This window comes from Megachile rotundata, chromosome 13, assembly GCF_050947335.1.
Source record: "Megachile rotundata isolate GNS110a chromosome 13, iyMegRotu1, whole genome shotgun sequence".
NCBI classification, from domain to species: domain Eukaryota; kingdom Metazoa; phylum Arthropoda; class Insecta; order Hymenoptera; family Megachilidae; genus Megachile; species Megachile rotundata.
In genome coordinates, this window is record NC_134995.1 from 7,179,666 (window position 1) to 7,205,072 (window position 25,407).

Genomic DNA, 25,407 nt, shown 5'->3' on the forward strand with positions numbered 1-25,407 from the left:
ACCGGGCCACCCTTTGGGAACCAGACGGCCTGCTCCCTTTTCTTCTCGGTGTTCCCGACGCGACGCGACGCTGTACACGCGTGGCGTCGACGTGAAAATTATTTACGTTTTTCTTTTCGACGTTGAATCCTTCGTGTCTGAAAACAACGGACCAACAGGGGAGAACCGGTGACGTCGAGCTACTGGGGTGGGCGCCGCGAAGGGTGCCACCGAATAACCATCCCGCTGCAACAACTCTTCAATTATTTGGGGACAACCGGCTGCGTTTCACCGGTTTTGGGGACTTTTTAATAGCGCTATGATTCAACTTTCAATTTGTTAATTTTTTAGTTGTTCCGCTTTGGGGAATTGGTAGGGGTTGTTCCAACGATTAGTTACTGTTTCTGATCTTTTGCTTGATATGAAAAATTGTAAACGTTGTTTGTGATTTTTATATAATTTCTCACATAGTCTTAGGTCATTATTAGGTTACATTGGTAGATTGGTACATTGGTAGATTTGTACATTGGTAGATACATACATTGCTATCTTAGTGCATTGGTAGATTGGTACACTGCTAAATTGGCACATTGGTAGATTCATACATTGCTGTACGAGTACATTGGTAGATTGGTATACTGCTAGATTGGCACATTGGCAGATTCTTACATTGCTATATTAGTGCATTTGTAAATTGGTACACAGCTAGATTGGCACATTGGTAGATTGATACATTGCTATATTAGTACATAGGTAGATTGGTACACTGCTAGATTGGCACATTGGTAGATTGATACATTGCTCTATTAGTACATTGGTAGTTCGGTACACTGCTAAATTGGCACATTGGTAGATTGATACATTGCAATATTAGTACATTGGTAGATTGGTACACTGCTAGATTGGCACATTGGTAGATTGATACATTGCTATATTAGTACATTGGTAGATTGATACATTGCATTATTAGTACCTTGGTAGATTGATACACTGCTAGATTGGCACATTGGTAGATTGATACATTGCTATATTAGTGCATTGGTAAATTGGTACACTGCTAGATTGGTACATTGGTAGATTGGCACATTGGCAGATTGATACAGTAGTAGACTAGTACAGTGTTAAATTGGTGGATTGGTACATTGGTGGATAAGTAGGGTAGTACATTGATGGATTGACACATTGGCAAACTGATATATTGGTATATTGGTAGATTGGTACGTTGGTACATTGTTAGATTAGTATATTGATAAATTTGTACATTGGTACATTAGTAGATTAGCAGGTTAGTGGATTGGTACATTAATACATTGGGATATTGGTACAATGTTATATTGGTACATTACGAGATTGGTACAGTGGTAGATTGGTACTCTGATATATTAGTGTATTGGTACATTGAGAGATTGGTACACTGATATATATTGGTATATTGGTATATTAATAGATTGATACGTTGGCACATTGATGGATTAGTAGATTAGGTAGGTGACTAGATAGGTACTAAATTTTGATATAGTTAAATCACTAGAATACTAGGTTTTTATAAGGTCATTTCTAATATTACATTTTACATCTTCCTTTTTTTATTATGGCTTTCAATTCTAACAGCTCCAACTATTCAATTAATACAACTTCTTATTTTCTTTACAAATTCTGTTAAACATAATAACTTTACTACTCCAAATGACGGTATTTACTTGACTGTACGATTACTTGTTGCGATTAACGTTTGCACTACAAGAAATGTGACTAATTAATGAGTAATTAAAATTTATAGAAAATTTGCAGAATGAGTTTTCATTAAAGTCTCGTAAAAAGTGAGTGAAAAGTGATCGACCTAATTGAACTACGTTGTCAGTCTTAATCGATAGATCGAGGGCGGAAGGCATAGAACAGGATACCGTTACACACTGCACAATTTTAAAGTTTGCCGAAGTTCGAAATCTTTTTATAAAAACACTCTCCTCTTGGATAACTTCCAAGATAGTTAACAACTCCTCTGAGAAGTTACACAGGACTTTTATTGTACACCTGTACTTACATTTTGTTAGTTCAGTATCTCAATCTTGGAAATACTTTATTTTTCTTTTTAGGACTTTTTATTATCTCAGAAAATATCTTGGACATATTTTTCTTTTCAAAACTTCTTAATAATTATACGAGTATTGTTAGAGTAGTACAAATTGAAATAAAATGATTTGCATAATTCTTTGGTAAATAAAAATAAAATTTTGGGGATTTTAGAATGGTTGTATTAAGAGTTGTAAATATTGAAATATGAAGAATTATTGTTATATGTTTTTATAAATATTGGAGTTGAAAATGTAAAAATATAAGAAATTAAAATTATTAAAATACAATAAATACAATACAAAAATACAAAAATACAATAAATACAATATTATTGTATTTTAATATTATATAAATTAATATTTTATAAAAAAGGGGGTTGTAAACACTTAGTATAAGAAATTAGAATTATACATTTCTTGATAAACATGAATGTTGCAAAAATAATAAAATGTGAAAAATTATTGAGTTTCTTCATAAATGAAAAGTAAAATCATTGAGATTTTACAATGGCTATATATCTCGTTATGCAAATTACAAAATATAACATGTCACATATAAAAAATTATAAAAATTGATGTATAAAAAATAAATTTACAAATTTGTACATAAATAAAAAATAAAATCTTGAAAATGTAATTTCAACCTATTTTTGCGTAAAAAAATAAGGGTGAATGTTGTATTGTTCTACAAACTCGTTAGTCACGATCTATTTACCCGGAACAGCAAAAATATAAGGGTTAAAAAGTTTGCAAGGTTAAACAAAATTTTTCCATACCGTTCCTCGTTTAAAAGTTCGTTACTAAAAGACGAAGCGTATCGCGGACAAAATGTAACGTACGTTCTAACTTTACCTCCGAAGTCGAGCTTTCGCGAGACAATAAAAGGGCCATATAATGGAAAAACTTTCTTGCGACGATGTAAAGTCGGCAATTTTTACATTCTCCTTGAAAATTATTGCGAAAAGAGTAATAACGATACTTTAGTTTCTTTACAAAAATAATACTTTGTTGTATAAATACATATTTGGTATGTTTTACTTAAAAAATCTGTCAACAAATTTTGGATAATTTTGCATTTTTGCAAATTTAAAAACTCAAATATATTTATACATTTGTAATTTATTTATTTTAATTAGTTTTTTTTTAATGTACAATTTATTTCATTATTATATTGTATTTATTGTATTTATTGTATTTATTATATTTATTGTATTTATTGTATTTATTATACTTATTCTATTTATTGTATTTATTGTATTTATTGTATTTATTGTACTTATTGTATTTATTGTATTTATTGTATTTATTGTATTTATTGTAATTTATTGTAATTTATTTACAATTTGTTGATCAGTTTGCAATTTATATGTCATTCTATAATTTATTTATTTCAATTATTTTTTTTTTCTTGAGTATTTAATACATAGTTCACTTAATTGCCTAGTTATAATTTCTCTATTTGTTAATTTAAATTTATTTGTTTATTAATTTACAATTTACTTAATCATCCACTTTTAATTTCTTTATTTACCAATCGACAATTTGTTCATTTATCAATTTACAATTTATTCATTCATCAATGAAGAATATATTTGTCAGTGAATCTACCCTTAATGTACCAATAATTTGTTTAATAATTTATAATTTTCATTTGTTTAATATTTCATGCACAATTTATTTACATATCAAAAATTAATTATCATAGAAGAGACGTTTATGCTAAACAGATTGTATTCCACTCCGCCGTATCCAGGGAATATTTTTGAAATTTTGCTTGCCATTTATTCGGATCTCAGGGGATGCTGAAAATGGAAGACGTTCGAGGCAAGTGGAGGCTGAAAGTCGTAATAATCGTAAGTTACTTACGTAATTTTAAGGGTCGCGCAATCTCGCGTGCACGCAGTTCGATCGTAATTGCATTCTGATGTTAAGATAAGTTAATTAGATGGAGTAGTGGGAACGTTGGTGCAGTTCGGTAAAGTGAATTAAACTGTTTACCGTGGTAGCTAATTCGTTTAGCTTGGCATCTGGATGTTCGATGCGTGTCCAGAACTTTTCAATCTGTTACTACTGTAATCAACAATCGTTTTCATTGTTCAATTAATCATACTTATTAAGCCACTTTTAAATTTATGACCGCTGAAATTAAGCTGCGATATCAACACCCTCTATGTTCACTTTTGTATAATATCGCGATATTTTATGCAAATTTGTCTTTTTAGATGCAAATTTTTCAGCATACAAATTTTCGTATCTTTAAAATTGCATACAGGTTTCAAATTCACAAATTTTCCGAGTTTCGGATTTTCATTTCTTTTTTTAATTATTTATTCTTCTCATATTTCCAATTTTTCAGCACCTCATATTTTCGTGGTTCCCTCAATATTTTCACATTTTTACTTTCTATTATTTTCATTTTCAGCTTCATATTTTTATCTTCCAGTTTTTCATTCATTCATTTAAAAAATTTTTTTAATTACTTTTTTCATCTTTGTACTTTTGCTATTTTTTATTTTTTAGTGCCTCACATTTTCACAGTTTATTTTAATTTTTCTATATTTTCAACTGTCTATACGGAACTTATACTTTGACTTACTATAATAATCTGAAATAAACAAACTCTGTGTAATAAAATAATAAATCAAACCGATAAGTTGAAGATTGAAGAGTACGTAATCAACGCAATCGTAGATATTGCACGTCGAAGTGATTTTCACCGTTTTCAAAATTGACTCGCGTTTCGTCGTAGCAATCTTCACCGTGCGAATCCATTCGCAGACAGCTTTCATATGATCTCAATTAAAATCCGTCGATCGTGGAAGCGAGAAGGGTAGCCCGACGATAGACAAACAAGAATCCATTAATCTGGAGGAGAGCAATCGCGACGTTAATAACGACGGCTCGATCGAAGATCGAAAGTCTTCGCGAAGATAATGCGGAGGGCGTGGAATTGAAAGTTCGTGATTCTTCATATTTTACCCTTTGATAGCGAGGAAATGACTGGAAATTATGTGAAATGCCGCACGGAAATTCGTAGGACAAAATGCGCGGTTGTCGGTCGTTCGGGAAGTTGTTTTCGGTGATTTGCACAGTTTTGCGTACGGGAAGTTACGATTATGGCTATTGGGAGATTTACTGGTATAGGGATTTGGAAATTGGGTGATTGAGAAACTGATAAATTGAAAAAGTTTGGAATTGAGATATTTTGAAATTTAGGGATTTTGTAATTCGATGATTCGATAGATAGGATGTTCACGAATTGATAAATTGATAGATTGGTGGATTGGTAGATTGGTAGATTGGCAGATTGGTAGATTGACACATTAGTAGATTGGCACATTGGTAGACTGGTACGTTGGCAGATTGGCACATTGTTAGATCGGCACATTGTTAGATTGGCACATTGTTAGATTGGCACATAGGTAAATTGATACATCGCTATATTAGTACATTGGTAGATTGGTACACTGCTAGATTGGCACATAGGTAAATTGATACATCGCTATATTAGTACATTGGTAGATTGGTACACTGCTAGATTGGTACATTGGTAGATTGGCACATTGGTAGATTGGTACAGTAATAGACTGACACAGTGTTAAATTGGTGGATTGGTACATTGGTAGAATAGTAGGGTGGTATATTGGCCTATTGGCACATTGGTAAATTGATATATTGGTATATTGGTACATTGGTAGATTGGTGGATTGGTACACTGATATATTGGTGTATTGGTACATTGCTACGTAGGCAGATTACTACATTAGCAAATTGGTATTTTAGGGTATTGGTACAATGGTTGATAGCTACATTGCTATATTAGTACACTGATATATTGGTATATTGGTAGATTGGTACGTTGGTACATTGATAGCTTAGTATATTGATACATTTGTACAATGGTACATTGGTAGATTACTCGATTAGTAGATTAGTGGATTTGTACATTGATACATTAGGATATTGGTACAATACTGGATTGGTACAGTGGTAGATTGGTGGTTTGGTACACTGATATATTGGTGCATCGGTGCATTGGTACATTGCTCTATTGGCACATTGGAAGATTGATACATTAGTACATGAGTACATTGGTAGATTAGTACATTACAAATTGGTATTTTAGAATATTGATATAATGGTTGATTTGTACATTGCTACATTGGTATATTGGCAAATTAGTAGATTCCTATATTGATAGATGGGCCTATTGGTAGATTTGTACATTCGTACTTTGGTACAGTGGCTGATTGATAGATTGATACACTGATACATTAGCAGCTTGGTGCAGTGATACATTGGTATATTGTTACAGAGGTATATTGATAGATTAATAGAATATCAAAGTGCAATGTCTGGAAATTTAATAACATAACTATATATGGAAATTAAAAGATTTAAAAATTACAAAATGTAGGGATTTGCGAATTTGACAAATGTAATATGTTCTCGAAACGTAAAGGCTCTGTATTTGTCTGAAATAGAAACCCTTTGTTGCGCGAAACCGAACAGTAAAAAGTGTAGTATCGCAACAGAAATGGAAGAAAAATATATTCCACTTTTTTGCGAGAGAATAAACAAAAGGTACTCGCTGTTGAGAGTACCGTCAATATGGAAATAGCTGTACAATAAACAAATGGAACAAAGCGCATTAGAAGCGCAGGGGAGAGAGCCATGAAAAATACATGTGGAATCATACAATATTCAAAATCAACTATGAACCGAGAAAAACTGGCGATACGTTCGCGAAATAAAACGATCATTTTATATTGGATTGATAAGTGGTTTCCAGAAAACGATCTAAATCTTGGAAGATTGAATAGATGCTCGACTCTTTAAATAAAAATAATTTGCTGAACGTTTTGATGGAAAAAATTTAGTGAACGGTCGAATGAAATTAAATTATCGAACGTTTGAATAAAAACAATGTAATTATCATGTTAATGAGTGGTTTTTAGAAAACAATTTAATTATCGTGGAAGTATGAAAATAATTTAGTAGGTCTTTGAATCGAATCTTTGAACAAAAATAATTTACTGGGTGTTTCCATGAAACGAATTTCGTGAATAATTGAATAAAAATAATTGAATGAACGTTTGTATTGGAACGGTTTAATGAACGTTTGAATAAATTACGCTTCACCGATGGAAACGTAAAAGGAACGAGTTACAATAACAGATTCGTTAATAAGTATCACAACGAGATATCAGAGTTGGAAAATTGCTGAATTAAAGAATGCTGAAATATGGGAAATTGAGTGAGACCTTTGGAAACTGGAAAATCGAAAAGCAGATAAATTGGAAGATACAGAAATTTAAGAGTGAAAAAGTATGCAGTTAAAAAATTCAGAAATTGAGAAATTTGGAGGGTGAGAAGTTGAGAGTTTGAATAATTGATGATTTGATGAATTGATGAATTCATGAATTAATGAATTGATGAATTGATGAATTGATGAATTGATGAATTGATGAATTGACGAATTGACGAATTGATGAATTGATGAATTGATGAATTGATGAATTGATGAATTGATGAATTGATGAATTGATGAATTGATGAACTGATAAAGTGATAAACTGATGAACTGATGAACTGAAGAACTGAAGAACTGAAAAATTGATGAATTGATGAATTGTAGAGTTGTCGAGTTGTAAAGTAGAAAAGTTGAAGAATTGTAGAATTGAAGAGTTGTAGTGTTGTAGTGTTGTAGAGTTGAAGAGTTGAGGAATTGAGGAGTTGAGGAGTTGAGGAATTGAGGAACTGAGGAACTGAGGAACTGAGGAATTAAGGAATTGAGGAATTGAGGAGTTGAGAAATTAAAAACTGAAAATTGAAAAATTGAAAAATTGAAAAATTGAAAAATTGAAAAATTGAAAAATTGAAAAATTGAAAAATTGAAAAATTGAAAAATTGAAAAATTGAAAAGCGACTAAATTGCCAAATCAACAAATTGAAAACTTGAGAAACAAGAAATGAAGAATTTAGAAATTGATGAACTGAGAATTATAAAATTGTAAAAATTAAGAATATTTAAAAAATTACTGAAATTAAGAAATTTCACAAACTTAACAATCCCAAGATTGCAAACATAAAAATAACGATTCTTTCAAACATAAAACTTTAAAAACCCAAAAACTTGTAAATTGGCCAACCGGAAAATAATGTTTTAGGTAAGTTTAAACGCTCGGGGTTCGAGGAAGCGATTCGTGAATCAAAAGTATCGATCGATCGTTGCAGTTCCAGCCAGTTCGAGGACTTCTCGTCTCCGACGGCTTGAAACTCGCGGTTAATAAGGACTTCATTAAGTTAGCGTGATCCAGGACGAGGAGAACTCGTCTGAGACGAGTGAGATTGCGCGGATTTCACAGATTATATCACGAGATTGGCTAACCGTCCGGTCGGGTAATCGTGGGCAAATTTGTGGAAAACTCGAGGTTACAAATTGGAAATAAGAAGAACGACATTAGCCGTCCCGAAGGGGATCCTCTTAAAAATTAATCCACGGTTATGACAGTTTCGAATAACGTTCACGAGCCACGTCTCATCGCACTGTGGTTGCAACCTTCCACGGATTAAAGCACCAGAAAAAGATAACCACTCGAATATTTCCTTAAACGCGGATAACGTTTTAAGATTTTCTAAATCTCTGTACATTCATTTTTCTTCACATCGAGTAATTAAATCTTTCGATTCTCAATGTTAATTATGAATACAAATTTCATAAGTGAATATCGATTTATCATTAGTTCTTGAACTGTTCAATTTTTTATACTTCATTGTTGGCAGTCAAAAATTGTGGTTTAAATAATTTATTAAATTAATGTATTATGTATTATGCAATGTGTTATGTATTGGTTTAATACAAGGTAATATTGATGATGAATCGTTGATTGAATCATTTAATAATTTATAACAGAAATTCAATGAAAATTTGTCACATGTTTCACATACATGGTTGATTAAATTTTCAATACACCCCTAATTATTTTTTAAAAAATTCATTCTATAAAGACAGAAAAATTTTGGAAGAAATTCCAAGAAGTTTGGTTAAGAAATTAATTTGGACATCAAACGGTAGTCATTTGAGTATCGGAGCAAGGGTTAAAGGTGCGTGCAGAGGGTTAATGGCAGTCTGGTAATCAAGCAGAACCACAAAGACAGCCGATCAAAACGTTCAGCTGTGGTAACCGATGGAACAGGACGAATTTTCCTCCCGTTTCGTCTCATCCTGTTTCGGTATAATTGCGTTCCAGAATCGATCAGGCGGGTGTGGCAGACGTCGCGGGACGAGCGTAATTTCCCGATTTAGTGTTTTCCTATTATCGTGTCGTGGCCCTGCCAGTGCCTAAACTGTGACCCGTGCCCGTTAGTCCAATTGCTGCGAGCTGGAGCCGCTTTGCGAGCCGATAACACGATGTTATATACCTTGCCATCCCTCGGGGTTTCCGCTGTGCCGATGTAAGGCAATCCACCATCACCGCCGACGATCATTGATCGTATGTTACACGCCGGAATAATGTCGCCCGTGGTTCGTAACCAGAAGTGTTTATGGGCCACCGTCTGCACACCGCTGATCAAGACCGAATTAACCCCTTAATCCACAAATTTTTCGGTACTCGGTCAAAGCTAGCTAGTTATTGTAGTGTTAAGGTTAATATAGTACTGCAGTGTTGGGGTTAATATAGTACTGCAGTGTTAAGGTTAATATAGTAGTTGTAGGAGATATAAGAAATTGGAGAATATGGGGATTTAGGGATTTGTGATGTGATGGGATTGGATATGTGGATTTGGAGATATAGAAATTTGGGGAGGTAAGGATTTCAGATTTAGGGGGTTGGAATGTAGAGATTTAGAAACTTGTGGATGTGGGATTCTAAGAATTCGAGGAGCTTGAGAGGTGTGAATTTTTATATTTATTTGAGAATCTAAGGATTTAGGGATTTAGAGATTTAGGAAGCTTGCAATTTGGGGATGTAGAAATTTGGGAATTTGAGAATTTGGGAACTTGGGAATATAGATATTTAGGAATTTAGGAATTTGGGAATTTAGAGAGTTGGGAATTTAGAGAGTTGGGAAATTAGAGACTTGGGAATTTAGGGAGTTGGGAATTTAGGGAGTTGGGAGTTTAGAGAGTTGGGAATTTAGAGAGTTGGGAATTTAGAGAGATGGGAATTTAGAGAGTTGGGAATTTAGAGAGATGGGAATTTAGAGAGTTGTGAATTTAGAGAGATGGGAATTCAGAGAGTTGGGAATTTAGAGAGATGGGAATTGAGAAAGTTGGGAATTTAGAAAGTTGGAAATTTAGAGTTTTGGGAATTTAGGAATTTGGGAATTTAGAGAGTTTGGAATTTAGAGAGTTGGGAATTTAGAGAGTTGGGAATTTAGAGAGTTGGAAATTTAGAGAGTTGGGAATTTAGAGAGATGGGAATTTGGGAATTTGGGAATCTAGGAATTTGGGAATCTAGAAATTTGGGAATCCAGAAATTTGGGAATCTAGGAATATGTAAATCTCCAAATTTGTGTATCTAGAAATTTGGGAATCTAGGAATATGTAAATCTCCAAATTTGTCTATCTAGAAATTAAAAAATCCAGAAATACAAAAATCTATTGAGAAATTTGTAAATCTATACATATAGAAATTTGATAATTCTGAAGTCATACAAGACTTCAATATCTTCCCTAACAAAATCTCAAAAACTACATGTTTACCTTGAAACACCCTACGTAATTTACTACAAAATTAATGTCATCATACAGTAAATAAATGTACCTTTACCTTCGTTTACCCATAAAACGACCTCCAACCGACGTAACATCTCTGCAGCAACATCGAGCCCCAAAAAAGTTTAATCCCCAGTCTAAGGGTGTTTTCATACTGAACGAACAAATGCTCTTTTCTCACTTCATCCAAATCTAACCATCCCTCTTCCTTCCTTTCACCTCACATGTTCTAAATTTTGAAATTAGAGAAGTACAAGTATTTATTCATTCACTATGAACGTACCCTTAGAACAACAACGAACGAGGGTTGAAAGTAATGGGCCAAGTCAGTGGCAACCCTTTCGCAAAGGGCGTGCAGGGTGTTTCTGAAAGGAAACGACAGGTCGATTTGGGGTTATGAGCGGAGATTCAAATCGCTGCGGGAGGTGCATTGGGTCGTGGGGGTGATGAATTGTATGCAGTTAACGGAGTAATTGGAGTTGCGACTGTGAATTAGTAAACGTACATGATACAAAGGGAGAAGTATAAATTAGAAACGATCTTATGTTAGGTGTGGAGGAGATTAGAGAGGAGAAAAGTAAACAGAGGAATTTCTTGCTACTCTGTTGAGTGAAAATAATGTAATGGGGGTTCGTTTTTACCGAAAGTGACGACGGTGAAGATGGGGATGTTTTACCGGAGAAGACTTAAAAACCCGCAGTACTTTGCGGTGTGATTATGTAACTTTATTTAGCACGTGTTTAATCTTTTCTGGGTTTTATTTGGTTGTTGCTTGGGGAAAGTGATTTGGGGAAATTTGGGGTTTTTATGGACGGAGGCTTCGGGATATGGGCACTTTGTGATGTAAGGATTTTGGGATATAGGGATTTTGGAATATAGGAATTTTGGGATATAGGGATTTGGGGATATAGGGATTTTGGGATTTAGGGATTTTGAGATATGGGGATTTTGGGATATGGGGATTTTGGGATATGGGGATTTTGGGATATGGGGATTTTGGAATATGGGGATTTTGGGATATGGGGATTTTGGGATATGGGGATTTTGGGATATGGGGATTTTGGGATATGGGGATTTTGGGATATGGGGATTTTGGGATATGGGGATTTTGGGATATGGGGATTTTGGGATATGGGGATTTTGGGATATGGGGATTTTGGGATATGGGGATTTTGGGATATGGGGATTTTGGGATATGGGGATTTTGGGATATGGGGATTTTGGGATATGGGGATTTTGGGATATGGGGATTTTGGGATATGGGGATTTTGGGATATGGGGATTTTGGCATATAGGGATTTTGGGATGTAGGGATTTTGTAATCTAGGGATTTTGTAATCTAGGGATTTTGGGATCTATGGACTTTGGGATCGAGGGATTTTGAAATATAGGAATTTTGTGATATAGGGATTTTAGAATTTAAGCATATAGAGATTTTGGGATATAGAGTTCTTGGAATTTTTTAATTTTAGAATCTAGTAATTTTGGTATAAAGAGTTCTTGATATTTTTCAATTTTAGTATCTAGTAATTTTGGAATCTAGGAATTTGGGGATCTCAAGATTATTAGATGCAGGTATCCAAAAAATTTGGAGTTTTGAAAATTTGGGAATCTGGGGATATAGTGACCTGGAGATACAACTTGGAATTTATTAATTTCGTTATCTCAGAATTTTCAAATATCTCACTCTCAAAATTTTGGAATTTTAAAACTTTGAAACTCTGAAAGATTTAATATAAATATACAATTAATTATTATTACCTTCTGCTTATTGTTTAACTCAAACAACACATTTTATATTGCCACAACAAACACCTATTAACAACATATGTATTATTAAACTCATTGTATTATTATACGTATTAACAACATACATTTATTTGTAAAAAATATTACCTAAAATTTCTTGATCAAATTTTTTCTTACCGTTCCAATCTTGCCTCCAGTTTCCCTATCGCCGACCCCATAGTCTCCTCTTTTTGAACGTATGCCATAGCGTACTCGACAACGTTGTCGGTTCCTGATACGTCCTGTTGGCGGAGTGTCAGTGCGAGGCACTCCAGCAGCCTTAATTGCCGTAGACTCGCTACTAATTAGTTTACATTACACTCTCCGTATCCTCCAGGTTCTGGCCGGTTACTCTCTGTCCTCGTGCTTCCTCCGATATTGCGAAAGGCTCTTTAATGTCGACCGGCGAATACACGTGTACGGACGCCTAGCTCTATATGTACGTACACGTGTGCACTTATGTCACGTGAACCACGATATCCCGTATTTGGCCTTGTGTCGTTTCCTTTCCTTTTTTAGACTAGACACGATGTCTGTCTTAATAATGTGATCTTTGTTTCGTCATGAATGGAATTGAATCTTTGGGAAGAACGTCAGTTGTCCTTTATGCGACTGTCTCTTAAGTGGCTGTCATCTACTTGGCTGTCCCTTAAGTGGCTGCCTTCTAAGTGGCTGTCTTGTAATTGGCTGGGGTAAAGATTTTTGTCGAATCACTCAAAGTTATTTAAGTTTTAAGTTCTCATAAATTGAAGTAATTAAAAATATTGATTAGTAAAATTTGATATATTTAGGTATTAATATTGATTTAAATTACCGGAGCAAAATTAAACTTGTAGCTTTGTGATAGTTGTAAATCAAGAATTTTTTGTTAAGTAAAAAGAGGAACATCTTATAAAAATATTTGCAGTTAGTTCAATATAAAATTCGTATAAACATTAGTTTAATTTATTGAATTTTAAACTGTTGCAACTAGTGATTTCAATATGTATGAGATTTCAGATTCTTACAATTAGTCGTTTGAATATTTATCGAATTTCAAATTATTACAATCAATGAACTCAATATTTATGGGATTTTAAACGGTCACAATTAGTCATTTGGAAATTTATGTACATAATATACCAATGCGCCGCTGACGAATAATTCCTCGATATCGATTTTATCGAACATCGATGGTACAGCGCAGAGAAGGTAATGCTATATTAAGTTCTATTTCTTCGGGGATAAAGGTGAACTGCGAAAGATGAGAGCAGACATCAGAGGAAAAAGCAGCGTTAAAGAATATCGCTGGATATCGGATTATGAAAGGAGGAAATGATTCAACGTAGGAAACGAAGAGCATCGGAAAAAGATATTGTACCTTTGACTGAATTTATTAATTTTATTTTCTGCATATTATAACTGCATTCAATCCATACAGATTAAAAGATCAAATAATTACGGCGAACCTTCCTTCCAATTATTTTGGATTTAATTTTGCGAATTTTATTCATTACAGTACTTTGTATTTTAGTGTTTATTAAAATTAAAATACTGTATATTTTTTATTAAAAATTGTCATTATTTTCTGCAATTAATTTTTTTTTAGTTGAGAATTAGTGACTTTATTAATTTGATAATTTGATAACTTGATGGGTTGATAATTTGATAATTTAGAAATTGGAATATCTAATTCAAATTTGAGAATTTGGGAACTTGGGAATTTGGGAATTTAGAGAGTTGGGTATTTAGAAAGTGGGGAATTTAGAGAGTTGGGAATTTAGAGAGATGGGAATTTGATGAGTTGGGAATTTAGAGAGTTGGGAATTTAGAGAGTGGGGAATTTAGAGAGGTGGGAATTTAGGGAGTTGGGAATTTAGAAAGTTGGGAATTTAGAGAGTTGGGAATTTAGAGAGTTGGGAATTTAGAGAGTTGGGAATTTAGAGAGCGGGGAATTTAGAGAGATGGGAATTTAGGGAGTTGGGAATTTAGAAAGTTGGGAATTTAGAGAGTTGTGAATTTAGAGAGTTGGGAATTTAGAGAGTTGGGAATTTAGAGAGTTGGGAATTTAGAGAGTGGGGAATTTAGAGAGTTGGGAATTTAGAGAGTTGGGAATTTAGAGAGTTGGGAATTTAGAGAATGGGGAATTTAGAGAGTTGGGAATTTAGAGAGATGGGAATTTGATGAGTTGGGAATTTAGAGAGTTGGGAATTTAGAGAGTGGGGAATTTAGAGAGGTGGGAATTTAGGGAGTTGGGAATTTAGAAAGTTGGGAATTTAGAGAGTTGTGAATTTAGAGAGTTGGGAATTTAGAGAGTGGGGAATTTAGAGAGTTGGGAATTTAGAGAGTTAGGAATTTAGAGACTTGGGAATTTAGAGAGTTGGGAATTTAAAGACTTGGGAATTTAAAGACTTGGGAATTTAGGGTGTTGGGAATTTAGAGAGTTGGGAATTTAGAGAGTTGGGAATTTAGAGAGTGGGGAATTTAGAGAGTTGGGAATTTAGAAAGTTGGGAATTTAGATAGTTGGGAATTTAGAGAGTTGGGAATTTAGAGACTTGGGAATTTGAAGAGTTGGGAATTTAGAGAGTGGGGAATTTAGAGAGTTGAGAATTTATAGACTTGGGAATTTGAAGAGTTGGGAATTTAGAGAGTGGGGAATTTAGAGAGTTGAGAATTTATAGATTTGTGAATTTGAGAATTTAGGAATTATTATTTCCTTGCACCTGTCATGGGCCCACAAGTGATTCAACAGGCATATTACCCGGCCATCATCGGTAAAGTACACGACTCTATTCCGTCAGCGACATCCACTCGTTCACCTCCATAAAACATCTTTTATTCAGAACGACATCCCTAAAAATTAGTTAAACTTTGTTACGCTCGTTGCGAATCAGTCAGTGCACACCGTGCCGGTGAAAATCTCATAAAATCTCTTTTACGAGCCGGCGATTCGCGTGTACGTCATGTCCGACGAAGAAAGTTACCGGTTAAAAGTCGCGTTCAAGGAACGAGACCAGGATAGAAGTTTTCGCGGCTTCGAAAACGATATTACGAACGAATCGAGCATCGATATTCGGTTCCTCTGGAAGTCGACCTTGCGAAAAGTTACGTGCCTTTCACGATGTTGTCTCTCGCACCTGTTGCCAGAGAACCACTCTTCCAGCACGATCCCCCGCTGATTTTGTCTGTCTTATTTTTGCGTCTATCGAAAGCTTGTACTTTTCTTCGCACGCTCTTTCTTTTATTCTCGATTTACGCTCGTCGTGTACGATATGACGGAGAACAACGATACCAGAGAAAGAAATCACGGAAGTCGAATCGTTCTTTCTTTCTTAAACGTTTGCTTTATGTGTTTCGCTGTATGTTGTTTTATTCTGGTGGAGTTTCAAAGTTGTACTAGGTTAGAACTTTTTGCCTGTTAGAGATACTTTCGGGAAGTTTCATGGTAACATTGATTGTACTTCTTTTTGGGAGTTACGAACTGGCTATATAACATATGGCAACATTAGATGATACTCCATTTATGTCTGCACAAATTATGTCAAATTATGTCTACAAAATCGTGTACGACTGTTTATATATACATCTTGTAATTTTGTATTTGTGAAGTTCAAGGTTACGTTATAAAATACTAAGCATTCTTTAGAACATTTTAAACCCTATATTAAACTAGCCAGTTTCAGTAATTTAAATATTCACGCAATATTTTCGTCTTACATAAACTTCTTCCATGTTTCTTTTACTCTTGACTGTCCCGCCGGAATAATCCATCAAGGATACTTTATGCCCAGTAAAAATGCAAACTTAAAACATCTCTCGAGAGCAAGTATGTTTTCCTTGTACCTCTGAAAATTTGATGCGTTTAAGTCCCAATGTTACCATAAGATAAATGTATCATTAATAAAACAGCGTTGTTTTGATCTACAAATACGTCTATTCTTCGAGATCAATTTATCAAAATCAATTCACAATTTGAAACAAGAATCTGTATCAATTGATCTTTGGGAACCATAACAAAGATGCATTCAAATTTGACTTTCAAATAAGCGAAAGATAAGGAAACACAGTAATAAAATGGTGTTCTTCTTTTGCAGAGTTTTATCTCGCGTTGTGTGTGTATCGAAAGGAAGATCGCAGTTCCTGCAAAGCGTACGACCTCACCTGTTGCGAGCAACCTTCTCTGTTGATCTTAATCGAGGTTCCGTTGGCCAAAGTTCAGGGGTGCCATAATCTTTCCTTCCTGCCTTGTGAAGCTCGTCCTGCGTTGCGGTTACTATTAATGTTGCACCACGGATATACCGATCATCGTTTCTGAGGTAATTTCAACGTAGCCTACTTTCGTGTGTATTTGTTGTTTGACTGGGACTCGTTTTATCTCGTCTGTGCATCATGGAGCATGATGGAAGACCGTAGCCACGGGAAATTGAAACGTGACGCTTGCATTACGCGAAATAGCTATGGTCTTTTTTTTTAGATACGAAAGATAGAAATGTGACTTTGAATGATGGGGAAATAGGTTCCGCTTTGAAAAGCTTAATGGATATGTGGGAAAATAACGCAAAAGTGTTTCTTGTGCGTGTATCGTATTTTAAAATCGGCGCCCTAAAAGCTACCCTCTGGTCGAGCGAGTAGGCGCGATCCTGATTGGCTAAATTGACCGGAGCACGTGACGAGTTGGTCTGCGCGTTGCGTGATGCGCATGAATAGCGCGTGTATAGTAACCCGCGAACAGTGTCGCGTCAGCCCCCGGCCCTGCTACACCACGTACCGTTGTCCAGGCCCAGAACCTATACCTGTTCTTTCTCTCTTTCTCTCTCTCTCTCTTCTCTTTTACCACCGACCGACCGACCTAACCCAATCGACCCATCCACTGACACCACAACCTGGCTAACTTATTCGATTGCCACGTTGTCGAGTGAAAAGTCGATCAACCAGTGTTACACCGTCATCGTCACCGTCGTTGTCGTCGTAGTGGCTGACATCAACGTTCAACTTGTCAACAGAGCGGATTAATCGTCAGTGGCAAGTTTGTTTTATTATCATTTATTTATTTATTCATTCCAAACGATCGCTCATATGGAAATTACGCGTCGGTTTATGGGTAAACGTCACGTATCGGGTGCCATTGATTTTGAACCGTAGTCACGTGACTACGGTGGCACGAATCTTTAAACGAGAATCGATGCCTTGTTGTACATTGTCACGCCGTTGACAGACGTACATGTGTTATGCAAATACGTAGTGAAAGATGAAGATGTCAGATTGATGTGCGGATAATATTCAGCAAATATCAAGGTGATCCGTGTGTTTTGATACGAACAGTGTAAGGTTATGTCCACTGGTTCCATGCTTCGATACAAACAAACGATTCACGTGTTTCCTAGGCAATGTGCGGGTGTTATTTTATACACTGTGACATTTATAATTATTTATTATATCAACATTCCATTTATATATATTATTCAACGTTATATTTTTTTCAATGTGATTTAACTTTAACTTTATCTCGCTTGTATGTCTTTTAATTGAATTATGAGAAGTGACGTGGTATTTTAACGCGGGAAAGTAACTGTTTCTTTTTGTAATTGGATTAAAGCAGTTAAGCATGGCACATGAATACTGCGTATTGATCATTGTACTATTGCTGTTATTGTTACCATTATGCACTATTGTATAATATTTTAGGTCAATTGTAAAGTAATTTCATTTATGATTGGTTTATAATTTTTTATTAAATGACTAGTGACATATTAATATTATTTAAAAAATTTTTTTTTAATTATTTGATAAACCGAAACGGTTAACCTGTAACTATTATATTTTTGTCACTAGACTATAGTCAATTTTAATAAAAATGTTTAATTAATCTTTTTTTTATAATTATTTTTAGTTAATATTATGTAAAATGTTTTTCTTTTGTTTATGTTACTTTCTTCGTAAAATTATTAAATTATAGTACAATAAAACTCGATAGTCTTTAATAGTTGTAAAAGAAGCAAGAAGCAGGGTCTTTTTTCCGCGTGGATTGTCCCGAAACATTTAATCGAGTCTCAGCGTTGTTGTTCCAAGAGCTGCGGGCATAGTCTTTTTCGACGGCACTCGTAATTACAAAAGTTGCCGGTTAAAGCTTTTCTTGTTCGCGCCGACATTTATGCGACTTTCTTCCTTTAACTAGGAAATGAAATATACCGTGGCCAACGCTCTTTAAAAACCCCATGGGCCGTAATTTACACCGAGGCAAACTTTCCCTCGCGAAAACTTTTTCCACGTGATTTTTCGCTTCCTTTCCACGAATCATTCTCGTAATCCTCTTCTCTCAACCCCTTTGTAAAACTACTCCCGTCCACGATTGTCTGCGATAACTCTATTTTGCTAATTTGTGCTCTTTTTATGTATCTTTAGCACGTTGAGGAAGTGAACTTAAAATGAACGATAAAAGTACTGGTCTGCTTTCGTTACACCCTTAATAAAAGAAAAAAGTGACTACGCGTTGTTAGGTTTAACACGTTTATTGCTGTAGGAGAGGTATGCTGTGGAATACTGATGACGAGGATCGTTAATGTGTTAAGTTGTGTAGGTGCGGATTTAGCAGGCACTATATGTTTAATGTAATAAAATTGTTTAAATAAGGGAATTTAAATGGTATTAATATTGCTAAGATGATAGGTGGAAAATTTGCTTGTTAAATTAGTTTATTGTGGGTACACAATTTTTTTAATTTTGAGATTACTGAATCACTGCGTTCCAATTTTTCAAAATTCTGAGATTTCAGAATTCTTACATTTCTTAAATTTTTCAAAATTCTTACATTTCTCAAATTTTTCAAAATTTTTACATTTCTTAGTTTCAAAAATTCTTTCTTTTCTCAAATTTTCCAAAATTCTTGCACTTCTCAAATTTCTCAAAATTCTTACATTTCTCAAATTTTTCAATATTCCATTTCTCAAATTTTCAGAATTCTTACATTTCTTAAATTTTTCAAAATTCTTACATTTCTCAAATTTTTCAAAATTCTTACATTTCTTAAAGTTTCAAAAATTCTTACATTTCCTAGTTTCAAAAATTCTTTCATTTCTCAAATTTGTCAAAATTCCACCATTTTTCGAATTTGTCAAAATTCCACTATTTCACAAATTTGTCAAAATTCCACTATTTCACAAATTTTTCAAAATTCCACTATTTCACAAATTTTTCAAAATTCTTACATTTCTTAAATTTGTCAAAATTCCATTTCTCAAATTTTCAAAATTCTTACATTTCTTAAAGTTTCAAAAATTCTTTCATTTCTCAAATTTTTCAAAATTCCCCCATTTTTCGAATTTGTCAAAATTCCACCATTTCTCAAATTTTTCAAAATTCCACTATTTCACAAATCTTTCAAAATTCCACCATTTCTCAAATTCTCAAATTTTGAGAATTCCACAATTTTCTCGAAGCAACACTTTACGCGTGCAGCCAGCTTTCCGCGTGTAAAGTTACAGCGAAACATTTGTGCGTGAAATTAACAAGCGTTTAGGTTGCTTAATAGCCTGTAGCATGTTTGCAGAAAGGATAAAAAGGATTGTTGGAACGCATATAGCTAGCAAACCCGAACGAAAGCTATTAAAGATGAAGGGGGACTGTCGTCCGGTGTATACTTGTTTGTTCCGGCAAATATTATCGTTAGAGGAACTATTATTACATCTAGACAACAAGTACGACAGAGAATCGTCGAGTTGGAGCACGATTCCGTTAATAACTCGTGCTCGGCGAAAATAGACGCACGTTAGAGAGGAGTAAATACACGAGGTGTACTTGGACTAGTGATGGGCATACGAGTCTCTGTTGCTAATTTTCAACCACTTCAATCACTTCAGAATTTCAAACCGACTCGATATTTCTATTCCGTATGATACATCGCCGAAACGTTCCAAATCTCTGGCCAATTTAACCCATTAATGTAAAGTTGCAAATTATTATTTAACAGCAGAAAACTAATATAAACATTTTTGAATCTACTTAAGTTTAAAGAATTTTGATATTCTTCAAGTGAATATCAGTTTAAAGGAGACTTTCGTTATATTGCAGGAATGCGGTGTTCGAAGACAGTTGATCTATGTTTAGCCTACTTTCTGAATAATTAAATCATGATGGTCTTAACTAGTTTCATATAGAATCTTGATATTCGTGAAATGAAACGTGTTCGTAGAAGACTCTCGTTATATTGCAGTCGTTGATCTGCGTTTAGTCTACTTTCTAAATAATTTAATCATCGTGTCTTTAACTAGTTTCATACAGAATCTTGAATTTTGATATTCTTGAAATGAAACGTGTTCCTAGAAGACTCTTGTTATATTGCAGTCGTTGATCTACGTTTAGTCTACTTTCTAAATAATTTAATCATCGTGTCTTTAACTAGTTTCATACAGAATCTTGAATTTTGATATTCTTGAAATGAAACGTGTTCCTAGAAGACTCTTGTTATATTGCAGTCGTTGATCTACGTTTAGTCTACTTTCTGAATAATTTAATCATCGTGTCTTTAACTAGTTTCATACAGAATCTTGAATTTTGATATTCTTGAAATGAAACGTGTTCCTAGAAGACTCTTGTTATATTGCAGTCGTTGATCTACGTTTAGTCTACTTTCTATATAATTTAATCATCGCGCTTTTAACTAGCTTCATACCAAACCTTGAATTTTGATATTCCTGAAATAAAACGCGTTCGAAGAAGCCGCTCGTTATATCGCAGTACTGCCGTATTCGAAGACAGTTGTTGATTTTAATAAACGTGGACGTACAATAACGTCTCCGTCGACTGATTCGCAATTAACGCGAGAAAATGGAGCCGCGAGTTGAAGATGTAATTTCGATGAGAAGAACAATGAAAATGAGAAACAAGGCCGGGTTACCGTGAAAGATGCGCTTATGACAGATGCAGTTATTGCTCTGTAGGACAGATTTAACGAGGATGGTTATATTTTCATACGCGATGAACGTTCTTTGTCTATCGGTATGTTGGCCGGGAAAATCGTAGGAGTTGCTTTTGTGCTAGGCGGAAAAGAGAAACTTTCGTAGGTACGGAACGGGGAGGAACGGCGCGGAGTTTTATGAAAGGCAAATATTTGATTCTGAACTTTCATATCCTGTAACGTTAATGAAAGATCTGTTTGTCTGTTTTGTGCGCCACGGTGCCGCGTTTTACTCTTTATTGTTTGCCCAAATGTGTTTAGACAGCGGATCAATTTTCAAAATTATTCAATGAGCTTGTTCAGCTGGCTGTATTCGCTTCGATATCGACAATTAATACTTTTGGGCAAACGTGTTCGAAATTGATTCGGACATTGTTGAATTCGTTGGTGTCAAGACAAAATGTGGAAGCACAAAAATAAACGCGCCATTAGAAATAATACACTCGTTAAAAACATGAATAAGACCATAATTTTGATAAAACTCCACAAAAATTAAAATAAAATATTCCGTGCGCAAATATTCCGTTAACTGCACCAGTTATCGAATTAATCTGACGAAATATTTTCACAACGTTCTGATCAAACCGATTAATACGAAAGTATAACGAAAATTTGAATAAAATGCAGAGACAAAAGCTAATATTAGTATTTCACAGTCTTAACTACGTTTAATCTTTTAATTTTCGCAGAAACGTGCAAACGAACATTAAAAAAATGTTAATTTCGTATTCATTTTTCACCGGCAGCCTCGATCAAGCTTCGCGATAACGCGATCCATTAATCTCCAGCCGAATGTACACGTTTTCTCGCGCTTTTTACATCGAACCGTGTAAAATTTTCAAACTACGGAACATTCATGCGGCTCGCAACTTCAGAACGAGTTTTTCCCTGCTTACGTGCCCTAGGGATTCAAGGGAAAATTATCTGGCTCCTCGATTCCCGCGAATCGAACTTTTCGGCTCTATCTCTTCATCCATTAGGACGAAAGGTTTCCAGGTCATCATCGATGCTCAATGATTGTAAGCCTGCGGGAAGTGAATTTTTACGAATCTATTCCTTTGATCCATTACGAGCCACCTAGTATCCATTTAGGGATGAAATGAAACTTGCAGGGCTTGGAAAGGCCGCTGAATATTTTGCACCGGTTCTTTTGCGATACAGTGTGTTTTCGAAATTCACAACCAAAAAATAAGTAAGAACTTTAGAACATTTTTTTGGAGGTTTATTTTCAAGAAAATTGAGTTTTAACGTTCTTTTAGTGTTTGTGAAAAAATTTGCTCACAATTGGAAAAATAATAGAAACAGACTTTCTCAATTTTAAAATAAACAAATATATCAACAGGTGCAGTTAATATTGCTGTCATGGGTTTATTACTTTATTAGGATTAATAAAATTATTGCTTTATTTTGGAAAATTTTGAAAAATTTCAAATGTCTAAGTCATCAAACCTAAACTTACATGTACCACATGTGATATCATTTACTAACCTTACATGTGCCACATGTGATATCATTTACTAACTTTACATGTCCCATATGTGGTATCATTTACTAAACTTACTACATGTACTATCATATTACATATACTATTATATTACATATGCTATCATATTACATGTACTATCATATTACATGCACTATTATATCACATGTACTATCATATTACATGTGCTATCATATTACATGTACTGCCATATTACATGCACTATCGTATTACATATACTGTCATATTACATGTGCTATCATATTGCATACCCTATCATATTACGTATACTATCATATTACATTTATTATCATATTACATGTACTATCATATATGTATATATGTATATGTAAATTAACTCTTCCAACAAGATTAATCAAAACATAGAATTCTAAACAATTCAAGGAATCAAAATACGAAATTCACCTCGAGTTCACAAATTAAAAATTGTTAATTGTTCGATCATCCACAACAAAACCAAACAACGTAGATTTGAATAAGTGATGCCAGGATTCATTTCTTAAAAGCAGTATCTCGTTCTTTGAGACTGTTTCTCTTCAAGCCCGTAAACGTCGCGTTTTCGAATGAAATATCAGCTGCGACAGTCGCTAGTTGGATAACGAACGAGACTGAAATGGATTATCGATCGGTTCATATTTCACCGGCCGTTTAAATTGATAATGAAATCGCTGTCGATTTACCGGGTTTTCCCCTCGTGTTGGCCAATGGGTCATCCCGTCGATACCTATACGCTTCACAATTTCCATTATGCCTCTCAAACAATCGTCATTTTCGTCATTTCGTTCTTTGCTTTAATTTCTGAGGGACTGACAACCATTTCGTTTCTGTTCCACCCATTCCTAATTTCTACATTTTGGAAATCAATATTTAACTTCATATGTTTACTCCCATTTTATATAATTTCTGAATTATAATATTTCATGATTTTTCTATATTAATATTTAATATCTAGTTTGTTTCTGTTATCTACATTTTATAAATTAATATTTAATATGATATGTTTATTTCTATTTTATGAATTCTCTGAACTATAATTTTATATTTTATTCATTTCTAATTTATGAATTTAATAAACTATTATTTAATATCCAATACGTTTCTTGTACTATAATGTCCATTTTTATTTTCTAATGTTTATAAATGAATATTTATTTATTTATTATTTAATGTTCTATTCTATCCACTTCCATTTTCCACATTTTCTACTGTCCTTTAAATGTTAATATTTGATCATGTTATAATTTTTCCATCACTTCATTATTTCAATTATTTTATTTTTAATACTGAAACTATTAAATCGGCCAGATGATCGATTTACATGTGTCTTGTTCGAAATTGCAAAATTTTTTTAGACAATCAATATCAATAACAATTTTATGATGAATTAAATGATATACATTAATCAGACTCACAATCTGTTTCTCAAAGTATTTTTGCTGATCCTAACCTAATTCGGTCGAAACGTCGAATCGTGTTATGGAGTAGCGTAGCAAGAAACTAATCTCTCTAGTTCGGACACAATAACCAGAACTAAATTATATTCCATAACCGCGAAACCATCTAATTGATGTTCCGCTGGCCAGCCATTCCATCGTACCGAAACAAGCTCGATAAACGATCGATTGGACCGCAGATTAGGGGATCCCGAAGGAAAGCAGAGAGAACGTAGGGGAGGTTGCACGCGGTGGGGATAACAAGTAGTACGCGATCAATCCCCGATAAAGGAGACAGTTTAATCGGAAAAGTGTACGATCTCGGCTAATTTTGCATAATTTTCAAGGCGAGTCGAATGGTCGTATTGTTCGTAGCACGATTCGAGAAGTGGCGGTTGGCCACGAGCCTAATTACCTCGTCGATCCGGCGAACACGCATCGTCCCGATGCATCATGAAGTAAGGATTGTTTTTGCAGCGTGTAATTATAGAACAAGCGACCCGACGAAACTGCAGCCACCACGGAATCCTCGATCGATACGCTGCCACACACTCGCTAACTGGCTACCGTCCTACTGCTTGCTACTTACGTGTTGTTGCTTTTATATTCTGCCATTGAAACTTACAAGAATACACTTGTTACGTTAAAAAATAATACGCGAATTACGTCGGGTACCGTTCGGTGTAGACATGCCAGTTTCAAGGTGTATTGTTAACGAACGTGTGTATATTAACACATTGACTACACTGAAGCATATTTTTATTTTTAACTGATTTTACCAAATATTTTGGCAATATTATTTATATTTACTATTTATAGTTTTAAGGAGTTAATACGAATACTTCCGATTAATGAACAAATTCTTAATAATACAGGAACGTTACAGTTCTAGGTTCAAATGTAGAGTATTGAAATATGGGGATATTCGAATTTAGATATCTAGGGAGGTCCATATCTAGAGATACTGGAATTC

The 25,407-nt window shown here is 34.3% G+C and overlaps 1 protein-coding gene and 1 long non-coding RNA gene across 5 annotated transcripts in view; one reads left to right on the plus strand and one right to left on the minus strand.

Moving 5' to 3' along the window:
- Positions 1-3,413: 3,413 nt before the first annotated feature.
- Positions 3,414-24,992, minus strand: LOC143265666 (uncharacterized). Of its 2 annotated transcripts, none has more exons than XR_013040351.1 (3): positions 24,850-24,992; positions 3,921-4,659; positions 3,414-3,856 (listed from the first exon to the last, which is right to left on the minus strand). It is a non-coding gene; the product is annotated as an uncharacterized LOC143265666 (long non-coding RNA). The 2 variants fall into 2 exon arrangements; XR_013040352.1 differs by lacking the exon at positions 24,850-24,992 and adding an exon at positions 4,772-5,339.
- mub (poly(rC)-binding protein mub) overlaps positions 16,647-25,407 on the plus strand; it is a 187,129-nt gene continuing 178,368 nt past the window's right edge. The window contains exon 1 of one of the 3 annotated variants that reach the window (XM_076539094.1): positions 16,647-16,860. The gene's annotated coding sequence lies outside the window, so the exon portion shown is untranslated. Of the gene's footprint in view, positions 16,861-17,279; positions 17,567-25,407 lie in introns of those variants that run through there. The other 2 variants (XM_076539093.1, XM_076539095.1) reach the window with 2 other exon arrangements.